This window comes from Macadamia integrifolia, chromosome 11 (assembly GCF_013358625.1).
Source record: "Macadamia integrifolia cultivar HAES 741 chromosome 11, SCU_Mint_v3, whole genome shotgun sequence".
NCBI classification, from domain to species: Eukaryota; Viridiplantae; Streptophyta; class Magnoliopsida; order Proteales; family Proteaceae; genus Macadamia; species Macadamia integrifolia.
The window spans coordinates 28,610,098-28,630,092 of record NC_056567.1 but is presented as its reverse complement, the minus strand read 5'-3'; the positions used below and the strand labels follow the sequence as shown (position 1 = coordinate 28,630,092).

Sequence of the window (19,995 nt, the reverse complement as noted above, 5' to 3'; positions counted from 1 at the left end):
AAAAAAAAAAAAAAAAAAAAGAAAGGCCTTACAGTGTATTATGGTTTTAGATGTGTAAACGAAAACCTTTTCAATGTCTTCCAATCTTTTACCAATAAAAGAATAAAATTTGTCTTCCAATCTTTTGACTTTTACCATAGGCGGCAGTTTTCTTACCAAAAAAAATAAAAAAACCATAGGTAGCAATTTTCCTCACCCACAGAGGTCAAAGGAATTGCATCATCTTCTATTAACGAAAGAAGGTAGGTGAAATAAGAATGTGAAAACTGCTACATCGATGCAATGAGTATCGAGTGATTGGGAGCTTCTTGGAGCATATACTTAGATACTCTCAATTGTTCGATGCTCATCGCACTTCACTGTTCGTTGCAGATAGTATAGACTCGAATAGGAAGGCCTCGTTATGTTGATCATGCACAAAACAATTTGCGGTAATCTTCCCTTCAAACTAGCAGGATTTTATTTTATTTTTATTTATTTATTTTTTGAGTAAGTGGGCATAAGAAGCACACCAATGAAGTAGGATGAAGTTTTGGTGTTACCCAAGCTCGCAACCAAAGAAATAGAATCTCGAAAGGTTTGGAAAATACGAAAATCTTGGAAGGTATTTGTGAACCCAAAAAGAAAATGAATTATTCTATTTCTTTGATAGGAAAGTTCTTACAGCCTGAGTATCAGTAAATTTTTTTCCAAAGATTATAGAACAAATTTATAAATAAAGGGCAAAGAGATCATTTCATATGAAGAGAGAGAGAGAGAGATGTATTGCTGATGTACCCATGGGTTTAATTCATGATATCGGTTGTTGCCAACACCAATACCCATACAAATCGACAAGCCATATCAATCCTATATCAACAACTCCTATCGATCGGATATCAAAATCATTTCAATCAGGCATCAATATCAATCACAACCGATATAAATATAAACACCAATATGAATCAACCGATATCGTCAATCTAAAACTGATTCCTTAAACTATAGGTATAGCACCCTCCCCAGTTTGCACACTTATTTTTTTTAATTGCCATCAAAGTCAAAAAGTTGACAGCCATATTTCCTTTCCCTTATCAAATTCTAGTGTTCACACAGCTCCCTGCTTATCACAATTAAAAGAAAAAAAAAAAAAGAACCCAGCCGGCTAAAGAGCTGTCCCCGTCGGCTCGGCCTGGTCCAAGGCTCCAAGCTCTCAAGGTAGGACGCGAGGGCATTTTCGTCTTCCGATTTCACACCCGCTTTATAAAATTAGGATTGCCTTATCGAGGATCCCAACCCGCATCTGTACGATATTGCTTGACGACCTCCACGCACGGATCTTCCCACCCTATAACTTAGGGGTTTCTCTTTTTTCTAACAATCTGATGCTGACGACCTCCCTTGCTACGTGTTCTCATGCAAGACGCTACCACTCCAAGGTGGGGTCCACTCCAGATGAAAAGCAAAACCCCCAGCAGCTCAGTTACTCTATTCTTCAACCCTCCACGTCATATGTAATGACGTGCGCCCTCCTTTCCTTTCTACCCGTGACAGTAACCCTTGGATCCGTTCACATTCCTTACCCCCTCAGAGCAAGGATTCAGGGGACGGTAGGCCGATGCCGATGCCGATACTAATATCAATACTGATTCAGAACGTTTCAGGGGGTAAAATAAAAAAAATAATATTGTTTATAAAAATCAGGAGTAAAATGGACCGATACTCACTGGTACTTGAAACCATATTTCAGAGTGGATCCTCTTTCTTTTTTTTCTAGGTAGAAATTCGAGAGTATATCCTTTATACCTACATTTACCTAAATATACATCGCAGGTGCTAACACTTGCCCTACTTCTTGTCATTTAAAGGGTAAAAAGGGATATATATATATATAAAAAAAAAGGACATGTGTTGATACCTTAGATGTAATATTATGTTCCAGAGGATTCATCCTCCCTTTCACATATTTCGTTCTTTCTTTGGTATTAAGGGCAAGGACTCAATGAGCAGCTAGGGTATACTATATTATTGAAATAAAAAATAAATAATTAATTTTTTTTATAGGAAGAGTATAGGAAACCCCAACAATTCATTGAACATTTTCCCTAATATTAATTAAAAGGAAAGGGTTTTCCGCTATCAATCTGATGCATTCTCTTCATATTTAGATCCCTTTAAACTACGTTACTCGATCAATCACATCTGATGACTGGGAGCATCCCAACACCTGGGTGTGCACCCCAAGGAACTCTCGGCCTTTAAATGTGTGCTAGGTGCCAACGCTACTAGAGAGGAACTTAATTATTCTCTTATGCCAAACTAGTGATAGTATGAGGAATAGCATTTGAACCCCACATAATCAAGAGAAATAAGAGAAATTTTTAAAAAAATGTGATAAGGTAACTTTTTCCTTACATAAATGTGGACACTGTTCAAACCTTTAGAGACTTTGAATATCATGTGTTGGAAGTGTCATATCCACCTCTATCTAACAATAGATTTGGTCAAATAGTTTTTTATTCAACTACTGAGATTTGGCCCTAGCCCTTATATGACAGATTGTTTGACCCATCCCCATCCTTTTCTTATGTTCCCCTTCTTGCCTCCGTTAAATTACCATGATGAAATGGCCCCTGATGACATTTCTTATAATGTATATGGAATGAGAGAGCGGGCAAAGTGATATCAATTTGGTAATAGTATAAGCTTTAGTTTATACTCTATATTAATGAGTGTAATCTAGAGCTCATGTCCCCATGCTTGCCATCATGCAGACACCTCATGAACTAATAGCAAATTAGGGATTATGTTCTTAAAATGGAACCAAAACAAGGGGTTGCTTGTACATGAGTTAACCAAATTGAATCATCTATGTCTTTAAGTTGGCTCAAATACATATAAAGTCGGTAGATAAATATATATTTTTTGGAGATGATTTGGTAGATAATCTAAATATTGTTGACCTATGTCGTCAGGTGTATAATAACTATCTAACAAACTTTGAATTATAGAGCAGGTGGTTTAACTAGTGTTTTGTATACGTGGCAATTCCACATTTTCTAGGATTAATAATTGATACCAAATCTACGTATGTGGATGTAATATATTCTTAATATTCTATCCTATCCATGCATGCTTATTTAAAGTACGTAGTAGTATATGGACTCCATTATTTATAACTGATACCAGGATCTAGGCATTAGTCGATGTAGTATTTTCTTAATATTCTATCCTATCCATGCATATTTCTATAAAGTACGTAGCTGTATATGGAGTCCACTAGAGTATTCTTAGTATTTTTATCTTTGGAAACAGTCTCTCTTACGAGGCAGGGTGTAAGATTGCATACATTTGTCCCTCCCAAACCCTACAATAGCGGGAGCCTTGTGCACTAGGTTACTTGAAGAGTCAGAAAAGAAAAGTGAAGGATATTGCAGACCTTCTACAAATAGAGAGGAAAGGGTAATAATGACTTTAGATTCGTGGGTGAACACTGTGAAGGAAAACTTGTACATGTGTTAATCAAACTTGAGGAATGTGAATCAATCTACGGCTGGGTAAGGGTTTCTCCTCAGTTGTATACTCAATGAGGAATAAAAATAATTGATTTGGACACTTGAAATGCAGACTAAAGCCACAGAGTCATACACAGACGAGAGAAGAGAGGAAGTAATGGTATCTTAAGCTTGTTAAAGTGGATTTCTAAAGTTAGTTGGCCAGAAAGTGAACAGAACTCACGAGTTGTTGGTGTTCAATAATTCAATAAAGCAACCAACGTTTTGAGTCAACTCCTAGAACTCAGCCACTTGGAAGATGGACAGAATCCCATTACAGCATCTAAAACAGTTCAACTCAAAAATCTGAAAAAGTCTCTGAATGTTATATTCATTTTGCGGTTCCCCACTGATGAGTACAAGATTTAAAGAACTACTTTTAACAATAAGGGGTATGAAGTTGTCTTTCATTTTGAAACTTCATTAGGGTACCTTTTCTGACCAAAAGATTAAGTTATGGCCTCCATTTCAGTTTGCTAATGAAGATGGTAACAGGCCGGGGGGGGGGGGGGGGACTGTACTTTTCACAATGGTTAGACTCGTAATAGCAGAGCACTCTTCTAGACATAATGCATTTAAGGAAAGTGTTTGATAAAAAGACCATATGCTTCCCATCAGAAAAATCACAGAAGATTGCAGTTCTACTTCCATTCCAGTGGATGATCTTCAAGTATGAACCGATTCCAAGCTACATTTGGATCCAAACAAGCCAATTAGATAAAAGAGATAATAAAATTATTGGCAGCAGTTCCATTTTGTTTCCCCCCACCCGACCCCCTGTTGGGTTTTCAATCATCGTGGCGATTCTTCCCATATTCTAAAACATTACAAGCAAAGTTCAAATTCTTACAAATATATTTTTTAAACTAGGCTGTGTTTGGACTCAAAATTGTTATTGTTATAAGGGAATCCTAGCTTTTATTTCTAACAAGTTTGAAGAGAGACGGCATGGACACACATACATATGCATACAAAGAGGGAGGAGGGAAAGGATGGAACCAGTGCACTTTAAACAGAACTTTATCATGCTCATAATTACATAAATTCCAACTCTTGAACATTTCAACGGTCATTGGAATATCCCTTGCGATTGTAAATTTGGCAGTAGAAGCATTGTGTTGAAAACCTTCCAACCAGAATATCAGAAGTTTTTCGATATTTATTTTTACCTCCTACGTTCTCTATGTTGCGGGTCACACAGGTTATCATATCACTCTACATCAATTCTACTTCTAACAAATTTCTTTTAATTTCACTTTCCTTCGCTTTACCACAGAAAATTTTGTTCTACTTTACTTGTTCCAAAGGAGACAAGGAACCCCCAAAAGAGATGTCAAAGGTTATAGCATTAATAAAGCAAATAACATTAGATGACCTTCTTTATGGGCCAACTTTTGGGCTCCAATGGACCTTCAGTTCATCTCCTGGCAGCCCATTGCTAGGTGTTCTCCCCCTTAAGGGACAGCCTTCCTAGCTATCTTCGGTCAAAATGGATTCCTACAATCTATCAAGTTGGCTTGAATAGAAGTATATCGTTTTCATACTACAACAACAACTCAACCTTATCCCAACCAAATGGGGTCTCGGCTACATGGATCATTTCCCTCCGATCAGCTCTATTTGACATCATACTTGATACAAGGCCTAAGCTACTGCTTTCACAGTAGTACTAAATATGATTTTAATGTTTTATTCTACTATGACTTAAAATTCCATCAGACTACTAAAAGTTAAAACTTATAAAGAGCAGAAACAATTTAGAAAACTAATAGAGAAATGTCTTGGACTCCAAATTAGAGTTAAGAGTAATCACAAACCACATAAATATAAAGAAAAGTCTGGTGATGTTGAATATTTTATTTGGATGAAATCAAGATCTTTTGGGTGCAGGATTTATGTTCTGTGTCTTGGCAAATGGGCTCTACTGTTGACACAATTGCCTTGTATCAACTTCAAATAAAGATCTACGATTATTTATACAGGTGAAGATTTTCGAAATCGAATAGCCGAATAAGATACATCAGCCACAAGAAGAAACTTTATTTATAGCATAAATATTCTGATTTACACAAGGGGACCAAGCACGTTAGGTTTCTTATTACATCTTTCTTACATACTATACAAATTATTAACTAAATAACTATTCAAGAGACAGTATCTAGTGATTCGACAAGTCTCACTGTAGAGAAAACTCCAAACTGATCAACCATTATTGATATTCCCAAGTGACATTGAGAGGGGGTGAATTAGGATCACTAAGGAAGTGAATTAGGATCACTAAAAATTCCTTCGAAATTATTCCAATACTCCTTGCAACACACCCTTGATATTCCAATACTGGTGGCAATATCTCAAACAACGTTGATGCCACGCCACACACACTAACACAAATCTTGGCTGGCTGGGGCAATCCCAATTTTACCAAACCCACATAGTTGTATGCCCTTCCACCTTGCTACAACAAAGTGGTTAGGTCTACCAGATAGTGTACACCCATCCTGTCATCACTATGCAATTCAAAATATCTAAATACATGCAAATACAAGGGACAACCAATTTTAACATAATTCAGGAGTGTGCTGACATCCCCTGAGTAATGCCTGCTCAATGTCTACTCAATCACTAGTGATTTTTAGCCACTACAATGACTTAGGAACGCCCTATCCTACTTCAACACTTACCTACACAAATGCAAGGGTTACAACCCTGAATGGTGGGTTCTAGCCGCAACGACTCAGAAGCACCCTCTACTTTTTCAACCGTTGTTGACGCAAAGGCAAGGACTACAATCTCAAGCCCTAGACAAGCCCCAACTTGCTAGGTTTACAATGTAAGAGCATAAAATATAATCCCCACAATTAAATTCATGGTCTAGGTCTTTCAACAATTAACACAACCTAGAACAATAAAATTTCGGATTTGCAATGCAGTTTACCTCAACCTGTGTATAACCCCAATGACGATTGTCTCCCCTGATGCGTAGGAATCAACCATAGTATGCTACAAACATCAATGCAGTCGTCTCAATCACCAAAACCATTTTAACATAAACTAGGGTTTGGGGAACATAGAATGCCTCACCCTGTGCATTCCCACCATGTACTGCCTCTCTGAAGTACAGTCAACAACTTGCACACGCTCATGCCTTCAATTGATTGAAGTTAATATTAAAGTAGCTTCTCTGAATAATACCGTGCTTCCTGTGGCCTTTTTCACCTTTTTCCCCCCTCTCTGCAGGGACGTTCTTCTCTCAATTATGAACATGCAAAAACAAACAACGCCCATATCAGAGTCAAAACGAGCAAGATATCACAATTAGAAGATAGCTTGTGCGAATTGGCAAGTTCAGGGGAAACTCTATAAACTTAAAGCATAGCTTGTGATATTGCCCCTGTAATGACATGTCGGCAGCAACACACACCGTTGGATTGTGCGCCTAAAGCAGACTTGCAAATCTAGCCATCAGATTGACCCTCCGTCAAGTGCTTCCAGGTTCAACACTGTCCAACAAAATGGAATCTTTTCTGTAGGTCTAGTGCACTAGCGACGCTGTAATCAAGGGACACCAGGGGTGTATTAGGTGACACGGCTCTTGGCTATTGGATGTGCATCTACATGAATGGCCATGATTTGATAAAATAGAATCATTAAACTACTTAATATGCACATGCTTCTTTGGGCCTTGGTTGTGATTCAGTGTTTCACAGTGTACCCAGTCTAATGCACCAAGCCAATCAATTGACATGTCGTGGGAATCTTGTTTGTCATCAGTCCACGCATTTTTGCGCACCTTCATTCAAGCCTCTGAAAAAAGAATCTGTTGGTGTGGCTTCATCTCAACCAATAATCCACTGATCCAATGCATGCACATGTACAGTCTTTTGTACTCCCCACCCTAACAGAAGCCCAGAAATGAAATTTAACACAAATAATGAGGCTTTACCTTGATTTTCAAGCAGAGAGAGGTAAACTACTGGAACAAAAGCTTTTGTCAGGAAATTTTGGCAGAAAGCACCCCAAATTCCTCCAAACTCATTTAAGCCTCTCTAAATTCACTTCTTTTCTATGCACCTTTATGACAATCACCATAACTTCTCCTTCGACATCAAAACGATGCGATTCAAGTGGCATTGGAAAGACGACTCAACGAACTACATTTCTCATGTAGATTGCTCTACCCAGATCTAGACCTTCCAAAAATAGCTCCGAACACACTGCCACTGCATGAACCAATGAATTCAACCGCCATGTGCCCATTCACTTGGTGCTATGGCCCTTTGCCAAACACTGTGCAATGACTAATGACATAATATACTGCCAAAAGGTGCCAGCAAGGCCAGATGCATCCAGAATATTGTTCAACTGCCATGTGCCCATACAGCTCAGCCATGTTACATCCTGACCATTCCAGCTCTGCCAACTGATCAGTGTACACTGCCATATCATCAAATCAACACTAATATACTGACAGACATGTCCGAAAACATGACCCCTACTGCCAAACTGTCAAATGAACAAATTTCCCTTGCCACATGACATGCTGCACTGTTTGGCTCACCCAGCACTGCCAGAACAATTGTAAACATTGTGCATCATCAGAAACCTCTGTGAACTCACTCCTGATGCCCTACCACATCAGTGCACTATCACTACTAACTGACTGTGCCATCTGTCACTATCTATACTGCATGCATCTGTACTGCCATTATATATCTCGCTGCTGACTGTATACACTGCCAACACTGTGTAAGTGTGTTGGTTCTAACTGTGTTGTCTAACAATGACAACACTTACTGCCATATGCCCAACACATTACACCCAATTCATGGGTAGTAAGATTTATGAGTTCTCATGTCACTGACCTTGACAAAGTTTGAAGTCTAGGCAGTCCCAAATTAAGGAGCCGAATCCCCCACTTGAATTTCCAACTCTAAATCGTAATTTAAACTTCAGTCTTTAAAATGAAGTCTGTCACCTTGTGGCTGATCCCCTAGCCTTCCATGATTCAATCCATATTGAAAAGAGAATAATTCTTGTGCAATAGCTTATATTAAGGATGTTGAACCATAAGTATCACACTCCTACTTTCCCACCATGGAAATGGTCACATAAATCATAAATGACACAATATACTTTCAATTTGAAGTACTTTTCCCCTATTGTCAAGGATTTACCTTCATAAACATTCATGAAAATCCCAAAACCTAGCAATGGATGAGCAGAGGATAAGAAAAGAGGCCACTCAAACATTCAGAAAAGCTTCTTTTCACCAAGGAGGCACTGAAAAATGATTTTGAGGTTTTAAAGTTTGTGGCAGCAATGTTGTTTTTGTCATCCAACCAGCAAAGATGTTGAGATCACAAAGAATGAACATGGACATTAAAGTTTCCTATAGTCAACATTTAATGATAAATTTGTCCTTTTCACATGATCGTGTACTTCCCCCAGTCCACCTAGTGCATCCAAGCATGTTAAAATTCACAAGAATCATGCAACTGTCCTTAACCCTACCATTACTTTGCTTCAAGCGGCCTATAAACAGTTGAAAATGTTTTCTACCCTATTCAATAATTTGCTCAAATGTCACATCCCTCGCCAAAGTTCACGGCTTGGAGGATCTTCACTGATTGCCTTCCCACGCAAGCCTTTCTCATCCACAGAAGAATTCCAGTCCCCTCCTTGTGCCATCTCTGCAATGCCCAGCTTGAAGACATGATCATCTATTCTTTGATGTCCAGTCTCTGCCTCCATTTGGAAAATGGTGTTGTCTAAATGCTGGCCTTCTTGTAGATGCATCCTCCCCTTCCGAAGGGAGTGGATATGGGTCGATATGACATTTCAAGGGAAGACCATATGTGATTTGGTGGGCAAACTTGCTTTCTGTGCTTCTCTAAACCAAATTTGGATGGAAAGAAATCATATGAAATGGACCTCCAACTCTAGGCCACTTGGGAAGATTTGGAACTCCATCTTCTTTGATGTGAAAACTAAGATTGCAAAGGTTTCCGCCATAGGTAATCCATCCCCTAAAAACTGTCACATTGTAGTCTCCTGGGAGCTCCCTAGCTCTATCATCAGGACCACCTCTCCCTGAGGATAGGTTTTGTTGTTTTTCTCTCTCCCCCCCCCCCCCCATTTCCTTTGGGGTTGTATGTCCTTTCTTTTCTTTCCTCTTGGTTAATGAACTATTTATTCACCCAAAAAAAAAAAAATTTTGCTCAAAGTTTCATTTTGAGATGTATCTACCAGTGCAAGGCAAGTTTGACACTTTGACCTTAAAATAGGTTTGAAACTATAAACATAAAAACTGTTTGAAATAATGGTGGTTTTGACATCAACATTCTCAAAAGGATTTGCAGAATCCTAACGAGCTCAAAATAAGCAGCAACATCAATGCAGGAGTCATATCTCATGATCAAACAAAAATGTGTATACATGTGTCAAATCAAACAACAGATTATCTAGAAGAGATCATCTCCAATATCTGTTTATGTAAACAACCATTTGTCACAACCACACCACCTGAAGGAAAGATGTAACTTCACTCAACTTGATTTTCTGCAAGATCAAGTTGACTCCCTTTTCAGTCTGTAACCTGATTAGATTGTGTTATTTTCTTCAATCCCAGCAAATCAAAAAAGAAAGGAACAATCCTCCTTTTAGAAAGATTTTAAGGTCCAATAGGACTTCTATTTTGTTCTGCACAAACAAGTGCTGGGCTTCTTAAACTGCTAATGTAATTGAAGGAAAGAGATGCCACATATTTACCAGAAGAAATAGCAATGCCAGAAGTTTCCTTAGCATTGATTATGGCTGGCCCAAACTCCTATAACAGAGAATACCAAAAAAAAAAGAGGAAGCATACCTGTGTACCTGCTTCATGTACACATCATTCCAACAGCAAGATCCCTAGCCTACAATGTAGATTGAGTCATATGTAATCCACCACACAATTGCAACTCCATGTTGCTAACAGTTGATATGTAACATACCTTATTAACAGTTTGAACCCTTGCATGAAGAATGAAAACTGAAGCCTTACCAAAAGCCACCATTAAGTACTTACACAATCTGCAAACATATATGTTGTGAGAAAATATCTAATTGCAAATTGAGAAATAATTCACTTCATCTGTGATGGAGACATCAAGGTGTACAGACGCAAGAAGAAGAAAAAACAGCCATCTTTGTCGCTAGAAGAAAGAAGAAAGAAGAAGGAAGAAGGAAGGAAGAAGGGAGGAATCGACTAGCCTTACCCAATGCTGGTTGATTCCCTCTCTCTTTCCTATCGCCCAAGATTTTGTGGGCCCCATTTGATTTGTTGTTTTAGTAGGTTTATATTCCAGTATCTTATTTATTTAGGTCATTGAGTTAAGTAGGAAACTAAATAACACTCCTATTTGTTTTTTTTAGGAAACTTATTTATTTATGAGATTATGTTCCTAGATTAGCCTTTTCCTTTTTTTAGTAATTATCCTATTATTTATGTAAGGCCATTGGCCACAATGAAAAAAATTATTGAATGAAGAAAAACCATCGTCTCTCTCTCTCATGATTCTCACTCTCTCTCTTTTCTCACTCTCGTCCTCTCTCTTTCTCGACTCTCTCTCTTTTCTCAACTTTCATCTCTCTCTTTTGCTGTTTCTGTTCCCTCTGTTGCTGCTACACTATTGCAGCCATTGTTCACAGTAACTGGAGATCACCTCCATCGAATGGACCCCACCTGGGTTGCTGCTGAGTTCCTCATCAACAAGCTGGGCTGCTGCTGAGCACTACATCATCTAGCTGGACCTTCTTCCTCATCAAATAAGGTGGACTGCACCTCTGTTTTGGAGGACTTCGGCTTCTCTATTTCTCCTCAAATCGGGACAGCAAGAAGGTAAGTAAAACCCCCCCTGTTCCACATCCATTGACTACCTATTATCCCCATTATCTCCCCCACTGAAACCTGAAATTAATCTCTGTTTTTCAAGCCATCTATTTTCTGTTATCCTAAAAAAAAAAATCCCTGTTGTTTTACCTTATTAGTTGACTGATTTTAGAGAATTGCGCGGGTTGCTTATTATGCTTAGTGTCTTGATTCATTTGTGCTAAACCTAACACATATTTGCTGCCATGTTCCCTTCCCTATACCCCCCCATTTGACGCTTGGGTAGTTTAAGTGTTTTTCATGCTTAGATTATTATTGACCGATGTTGCCCTGTTAATTAGTCTATTATCTTGCATGTTAAATCTGTACTTTGCTGAGCAACTTTGAACCCAACCCAATTCAAGACCTATTGAGTATTCTTTACTCTAGTGGATTGACCCCTGGTAGGAAACCTAGTTGTCTAGGCACCCTCCCTACATCATCTTGGTATCAGAGCATGGTTTTGTCTAGGTTTAGGATAATTAGGTACTGCTGCCCCTTGTTCACATGTCTTACCTTTTGAGGTTTAGTCTCCGTCACCATCTGTCTGTAGTCGAGTCTGAGCTAAGAGAGCGATGCCATATATTAGAGGACACCATTTTCTTTCTTAAGTTGGCGGGACCAAATAACATTGGACGCTATTCACTCCAAAAGCACATACTTAAGAGGGAAATTTCTGACCTCAAGATTGAAAGGGCTAACTACTTGTCTCAATTGGAGATTCTGAGTAGACCTTGAGTCTTTGGTGACAATCGTACCTTGGCTGCCCATTTCCTTATGTCCACTCGTAGTGGTAGAACATACCAGGATATGTCTGACCCCCCTAGCACCTCCACCCAATCTGACCAACTGGCTGAATTCATGAAAGCCGTTCAAGACATACAAGAAACACAAGCTGTCCATCACCAAGCCCTTACCGATAAGTTGGTTGCCCTTGAGACAAGTGCCCAAAACCCTGATGGACGGCAAAGCCGTAACACAACTGGCACTGAACCTAGGGGTAGAGGCCCTAACCCTGAGGCCGTAAACGAGAATAACCAGACTAATGGTTATGACCAGATAGGGGATAACTTCCAAGGCCTGGGGCGTGGTAGGGATCAGGGTAGGGGTTGAGGCCCACCGCCAAGACGCCAAACCCAATATAGAGATGATGAGGGTTATGAGCATCCTGATAAGGGCTTTGATGTCAGACGGATGATTAAGGTAGATACCCCTACCTATGATGGTCAGATTGATGCTAGGATCCTTCTGGATTGGATCAAGCGGATGGATAGGTACTTCGATTTCTACGATATGCCAGAGGAAGTCCACTACCGATTTGCTAAGTTCAAGCTTACTGGAGCTGCCCAGGACTTCTGGACAGACCTAGATTACCAGGAGGACCACCTAGGACTTGAGCCAATCACCACCTGGGTAGAAATGCAAGAGCGGCTCAAGAGGGAATTTTTGCCTATCACTTATAGGCTCCAGTTGTTGAATGAAATGAATACCCTGAAGCAAGGAAAGTTGACTGTGACCGAATACATAAGCAAGTTCAATGAATTGAAAATTAGAAGCCATATTCGGGAGGACATTGAGCAGACACTATCCAAATTCCTTATCGGGCTAAACTCCAAAATTCAGTCTCGTATGACACCCCACCTGGTGCGAGACGTTCCACAGGCATTCAGGATAGCTCTTGAGGTAGAATCCTCCATGAGAACTTATTCTCAGAGGAAGAGCTTTCAAGTTGGGGAGTCCTAATTTAGAAAACCACTCCAAGGCTCAACTGGATTCCAAAACCCCCTGCTGCACCACAGCGTCAATTTGACAACAAGGGTAAAAGAATTTTGGGCGAAGCACCCAAGAGTAGTGGACAACAACAGTGCTTCAAGTGTCGCGGGTTTGGTCACTTCTCCAGAGAGTGTCCCAATAGAAATCTTTATTTGGGAGAGCAGACCCCTGAAGAAGGTGACCAAGAGGATTTTCAGGACCATGAGTATGAGGACTATGACCAGATGAGACCATATCTGATGAGGACACTGAGGAGGCCGGTGACCTTAAGCTCGGCATCGTGCGATGCATGGTCTCACAACCTAGGAGTAGCGATGATTGGTGGCGAACTAATATTTTCATCACTTACACATGTCATCAGGGTAAGAACTGCCGCGTCGCCATAGACAGCGGGAGTTGCAAGAATGTGGTCGCCAAGAATGCTGTCGCTCGAATGGGCCTCAAACTTGAACCCCACCCCAAGCCTTACAAGGTCGCCTGGGTTGATCAGTCCACCATTCCCGTTAATCTGAGGTGTTTAGTTCCCCTAAACTTTGCTGGATATGAGGATCGAGTGTGGTGTGATGTCCTAGGGATGGATGTTGCCCACATCATCCTAGGTAGACCCTGGTTAAATGGCCGGGATGTCACTAATTACGGGAAATCTAACACCTGTCTTTGAGTTCAAAGGGAAGAAGATCAGACTGACCCCCAGTGCCCCTAGGGAAGCTAGGGTTCCAGAACACAAGGGAAGTACATCCAAACACACCCCCACGAAAACACTCAACATTTTAAATCAACAACAATTTGAAGGAGAGTGTCACGAGTCAGGGGTGATTTATGCTCTAGTTGCCATATAGAGTAATACTGATACGTCACACTTATTCACTGAGGCTCCTAGAGAAGTGCGACCCTTGTTGAGAAAATTCGAGAGGTTATTCCCTGAGGAACTACTTGATGAGTTACTGCCTATGCGTGACATCCAACACGCTATTGACTTAGTTCCAGGATCCTCTCTTCCGAACTTACCCCATTACCGAATGGATCCCAAAGAATACGCTGAACTCAAATGGCAAGTGGATGAACTGTTGCAGAAGGGATTTATTAGGGAGAGCCTTAGCCCGTGTGCTGTACCTGCCTTGCTCACGCCAAAGAAAGATGGCACTTGGCGTATGTGTGTTGATAGTAGGGCCATCAATAAAATCACCATCAAGTATAGGTTCCCTATCCCTAGGCTTGATGATATGCGGGATATGATGGCCAACTCTTCGATCTTTTTGAAGATTGATCTCAAGAGTGGGTACCACCAGATTAGAGTTAGGCCTGGAGATGAGTGGAAGACAGCCTTCAAGACGAAGGATGGCCTCTTTGAGTGGTTAGTCATGCCTTTTGGCTTGTTAAATACCTAGCACCTTCATGAGGATAATGAATCAAGTGCTTCAACCATTCATTGGCAAGTTCCTAGTGGTTTACTTTGATGACATCTTCATCTATAGTAAGACCCCGTCTTCCCATTTGGATCACTTACAGAAGGTTTTTCATGTGCTCTTACAAGAGAAACTCTATGTCAACCTCAAGAAGTGCACCTTCATGAGTGATCAAGTCATCTTCTTAGGATTTGTTGTGTCAATTCAAGGAGTATCTACTGACCCTGAGAAAGTGAGAGCGATTATAGAGTGGCCTGAGCCAACTAACGTCCATGAGGTAAGAAGCTTTCATGGCTTAGCCACTTTCTACAAGAGGTTCATCTCCCAGTTTAGTTCCATTATGTCTCCTATCACCGACTGCATGAAAAAGAAGGACTTTCAATGGACTAAGAATGCTACGAAGGCCTTTAATGAGATTAAAAAACTTATGACTGAAGCTCCAGTCCTGCGCCTCCCAGATTTCTCTAAGGTCTTCGAAGTGAATTGCGATGCATCTGGTATTGGGATAGATGGTGTCTTAGGACAAGAGGGCCACCCTGTTGCCTATTTTAGTGAGAAGCTTAATGAAGCTAGACAACGTTATTCCACGTACGACAATGAATTCTATGCGGTTGTCCAATCACTACGCTATTGGCGACATTACCTTTTACCGCAAGAATTTATGCTATTCTCTGACCACCAGGCTCTGAGATACCTGAGCGCCCAAAAGAAACTTAACCAGAGGCATGCCAAGTGGGTTGAGTTTCTCCAAGAGTACACTTTTGTACTCAAGCACAGACCTAGTGTCGAGAATACTGCTGCAGATGCACTGAGCCGGGTGAACATATTCCTCAGTCGCGCCAATGCTAGGAGTCGGGCTAGTGTGCTACTCCAGGCAATAAGTGTAGAGGTTGTAGGGTTCGAGCGAGTCAAGGACCAATACCCCACCTATCCTGATTTTAGTGAGCCATTCACTTCCTTGAGTGAAGGCAACCCGGTCAACCGCTCGGACTACCTACTTAGGGAGGGCTTCCTTTTTAAAGGAAGCAAGTTGTGCATTCCCAGGATTTCACTCCGAGACTTCCTGATCTGGGAATTGCATGCTGGGAGAGTCGCTGGCCATTTCGGTCGAGATAAGACCATCACCCTCGTTGAGGACCGATTCTTTTGGCCAAGGCTGAAGAGGGATGTTGCTAGAGTTGTGAGTCAGTGTAGGACGTGCCAAACAGCCAAACAACAAAAGAAAAACACGGGATTGTACACTCCCCTACCCGTTCCCCATTCCCCTTGGCAGGACCTTAGCATAGACTTCGTGCTTGGTCTACCAAGAACTTCGAGAGGCCATGATTCTGTTTATGTGGTTGTGGACCGCTTCTCGAAGATGGCCTATTTTATCCCATGCTCTAAGACCTCCGATGCATCCATAGTAGCCAGAATTTTCTTTAATGAGGTTGTCAAGTACCATGGGTTACCCCTCACCATAGTGTCAGACAGGGATGTTAAGTTCACCAGTCATTTTTGGAGGACCCTATGGCGGATGATGGGCACGAAGCTCTGTTTCTCCTCCGCTTTTCACCCTCAGATCGATGGCCAGACCGAGGTTGTCAATAGGAGCTTAGGGAATTTATTGCGTTACCTCATAGGAGAACACCTTACCAGTTGGGATCGAGTCCTTAGCCAGGCTGAGTTTGCATATAATAGTTCTAAGAACCGTACCACTGGTCTGTCCCCTTTTGAGATTTGTTCAGGATACCAGCCCCAGGCACCCATAGACCTTATCCCAGTAGTGTCTAGTTCCAGGACATCCTAGTCAGCCGAATCTTTTGCTCAGCATATACATGATTTGCATGCAGGCATAAGAAGACAGATAGCACTGAGCAATGAGCAATACAAATCGAAGGCAGATGTGCACAGAAGACTACAAGAGTTTCAAGAGGGCGATATGGTGATGGTAAGAATCAAACCGCAACGTTTTGTTAGGGGAAAAGCGAGCAAGCTACATGCTCGTAGCACAGGTCCGTTCAAGGTACTCAAGAGGATAGGTGTCAATGCGTATGTCCTTGATCTGCCAACTAGCAGGGAGATCAGTAATATTTTCAATGTTGAAGACCTAGTTCCATACCATGGTATCTCTACCTTTACCCCTTTCTATCCTGATGACCTTGAGGACTTCCCCTTCACCATTGATGAGACTTCTGAGCCAAGCCAACCACTTCCCCCCACCTCATTACCACCTGTGCCTAAGGTCACGAGAAGAACTGAAGAAGTTGTGGAAATCCTTAATGAGAGGATAGTGTCCACACACACTGGAGGTTCTAAAGAGTTCTTGGTCAAATGGCGTGGACGTTCGGAAATTGACAACACCTGGATTACATTGCAAGAAATCCAACAACTCAACCTAGACCTGCTTGAATATTACATGAGCTCTAATTCACCGGAGGTGAATTCTTCCAAGCTAGGGAGAGTTGATGGAGACATCAAGGTGTACAGACGCAAAAGAAGAAAAAACAACCATCTTTGTGGCTAGAAGAAAGAAGAAAGAAGAAAGAAGAAGGAAGAAGGAAGGAAGAAGGGAGGAATCGACTAGCCTTACCCAATGCTGGTTGATTCCCTCTCTCTTTCCTATCGCCCAAGATTTTGTGGGCCCCATTTGATTTGTTGTTTTAGTAGGTTTATATTCCAGTATCTTATTTATTTAGGTCATTGAGTTAAGTAGGAAACTAAATAACACTCCTATTTGTTTTTTTTAAGAAACTTCTTTATTTCTGAGATTATGTTCCTAGATTAGCCTTTTCCTTTTTTTAGTAATTATCCTATTATTTATGCAAGGCCATTGGCCACAATGAAAAAAATTATTGAATGAAGAAAAACCATCCTCTCTCTCTCTCACGATTCTCCCTCTCTCTCTTTTCTCACTCTTGTCCTCTCTCTTTCTCGACTCTCTCTCTTTTCTCGACTTTCATCTCTCTCTTTTGCTGTTTCTGTTCTCTCTGTTGCTGCTGCACTATTGCAGCCATTGTTCACAGTAACTGGAGATCACCTCCATCGAATAGACCCCACCTGGGTTGCTGCTGAGTTCCTCATCAACAAGCTGGGCTGCTGCTGAGCACTATATCGTCTAGCTGGACCTTCTTCCTCATCAAATAAGGTGGACTGCACCTCTGTTTTGGAGGACTTCGGCTTCTCTATTTCTCCTCAAATCGGGACAGCAAGAAGGTAAGTAAAACCCCCCTGTTCCACATCCATTGACTGCCTATTATCCCCATTATCACCCCCACTGAAACCTGAAATTGATCTCTGTTTTTCAAGCCATCTATTTTCTGTTATCCTAAAAAGAAAAAAATCCCTGCTGCTTTACCTTATTAGTTGACTGATTTTAGAGAACTACGCGGGTTGCTTATTATGCTTAGTGTCTTGATTCATTTGTGCTAAACCTAACACATATTTGCTGCCATGTTCCCTTCCCTATACCCCCATTTGACGTTTGGGTAGTTTAAGTGTTTTTTATGCTTAGATTATTATTGATCGATGCTGCCCTGTTAATTAGTCTATTATCTTGCATGTTAAATCTGTACTTTGTTGAGCAACTTTGAACCCAACCCAATTCAAGACCTATTGAGTATTCTTTACTCTAGTGGATTGACCCCTTGTAGGAGAAACTGAAACAACATTCATAATGATAAGGAATCTTAAGGAACACAACCAAGTTTGGTAGAAATAAACGAAAATCAGACAGTTCTTACATTCATGTTAAAAGGAAAAAAAGTCACACATTTGAGTTATAATAGGAAGCATGCAGACTATTGCCTATTTGAAATATTCAGCATCATTCTATACCTAACCATTTTAGTCAGCCCAGCTCACTAGGAGGTCTTGAGTTCGAGCCTCCTGGCTGTTATCTACTTCCCCTCCCTACCTATCAAAAAAATAAAAAATAAAAAACACCATCATTTAACAGAAAATACTACCTTGATAGGTTAATACATGATTACTAATTAAATTTCCATTAAAAGCAAAAGATGCAATCACCAATGGTGTAAACAACAATACGAGGCATTACTGAAAGAGCCATACGCTCTAAACTAACCTTTCAAGCAGCGGGCTTTGTTCCAAAAGCATATGCTTCCGCTTCCAAGACAACATCTCGGCTTAATGATTCGTCTGCAATCTTGCTCCATCAGTTACAGCATTTACCATCAGCCACCAAAGGAATCAAGGGAAAAACTCTACTTCACTCTGTCAGCACCGGCAAACAACAGAAGAAAATACAACAACATATTCAATTAACATTCCCACTGATAAATCTTCTTAGACTAGAGGATATGACACATTGAAACTAAATTAAAACAAACCACATAATGGGGGTGGTACAGGGAGGGGAAGCCAAATTAGAATCAAATAATGCAGGAATAGAAAGAATTAAAAAGAAGGCAGAGCGGAAAAAAAAAGGAATTGAGACTGAGACAAAGTAAATATGAAATTCCTAAAGATAACAAGAGCTTGCACCCCAAAGTTGGCTATTGTAACCGAAAGAATTCTGGACCTGTTTGGTTTGAAACGAATTTGAAGCGGGGTAATAGCCATTTACACTTCAAACAAAGTTAAAATTAACAATATGTAGGAGCGTAAGCAAGAGATTATACATCAATACATAGACGGCAAGCTTGGAGTTCTCTGTGGTACTTCGCTTTTGGTGTCGGAAACGGTAACTTTGATTTGAAAATTAACTCATGAAACCACGAAGATCTTCTAAACCTAGATAAATCTAGCCACCACAATATCCAATTCTACTAAAAAACCAACGCCAACGATTGCAAATATACCTGTAAAAAGACGAGCGGAGTGACAACGAAGCCCGGATGATCAATGAAGATTAACGAATTGACCAGATGAGAATCGAGATGAATAACGTAAGAGATCCATGAGCGGAGAAAAGCTAGGCGCCCTCAGACTCGGTGCAGAGCAAGTGTCACTGTGTTTGCGCTTCTAATGTTTGGCGCTAAATGTAAAAGGACAAAATTTGATTGGATGCAAATTGACTGGTTGAAGTCGGTTGAGCCAAAATACACCATTGGTTCGTAAGAAAGGTCTCCGATCAGAGGTCAAGGGTTCGGCCCAATGTGGGATTTCTGTTATTTGAAGTGATAAGTGAAGATATTTGTTGAGCCTGCAGCCCAATCTTGTCCAGCGAAAATGTTCAAAAGTCTTGTTGAGCAATGTAGTTTGATTATTGTTATTGTTCATTGTTAATATAGCACACACTTTGGTAATGATGCATGTTCAATTGAAGTTGAAAATTTATCAGTTTAGAAATCTTTTTGAACAACAAATACATCAATTTGTAGTTCAATTTCAAGATTCATGCATTGAACTTGAGTTAGGTGATATCATGAAA

At 40.5% G+C, this 19,995-nt stretch overlaps 1 long non-coding RNA gene across 4 annotated transcripts; it reads right to left on the bottom strand.

The window, feature by feature from the left end:
- Positions 1 to 3,840: 3,840 nt before the first annotated feature.
- LOC122093756 lies at positions 3,841 to 19,701 on the bottom strand. 4 transcript variants are annotated; one of them, XR_006144547.1, is made up of 7 exons: positions 19,424 to 19,701; positions 18,688 to 18,836; positions 18,438 to 18,516; positions 10,526 to 10,604; positions 10,399 to 10,447; positions 6,469 to 6,777; positions 3,841 to 4,221 (listed from the first exon to the last, which is right to left on the bottom strand). It is a non-coding gene; the product is annotated as an uncharacterized LOC122093756 (long non-coding RNA). The 4 variants fall into 4 exon arrangements; XR_006144546.1 differs by lacking the exon at positions 3,841 to 4,221 and having other exon boundaries at positions 5,556 to 6,533; positions 6,615 to 6,777; XR_006144545.1 differs by lacking the exon at positions 3,841 to 4,221 and having other exon boundaries at positions 5,556 to 6,777.
- Between the last annotated feature and the right edge of the window lie 294 nt (positions 19,702 to 19,995).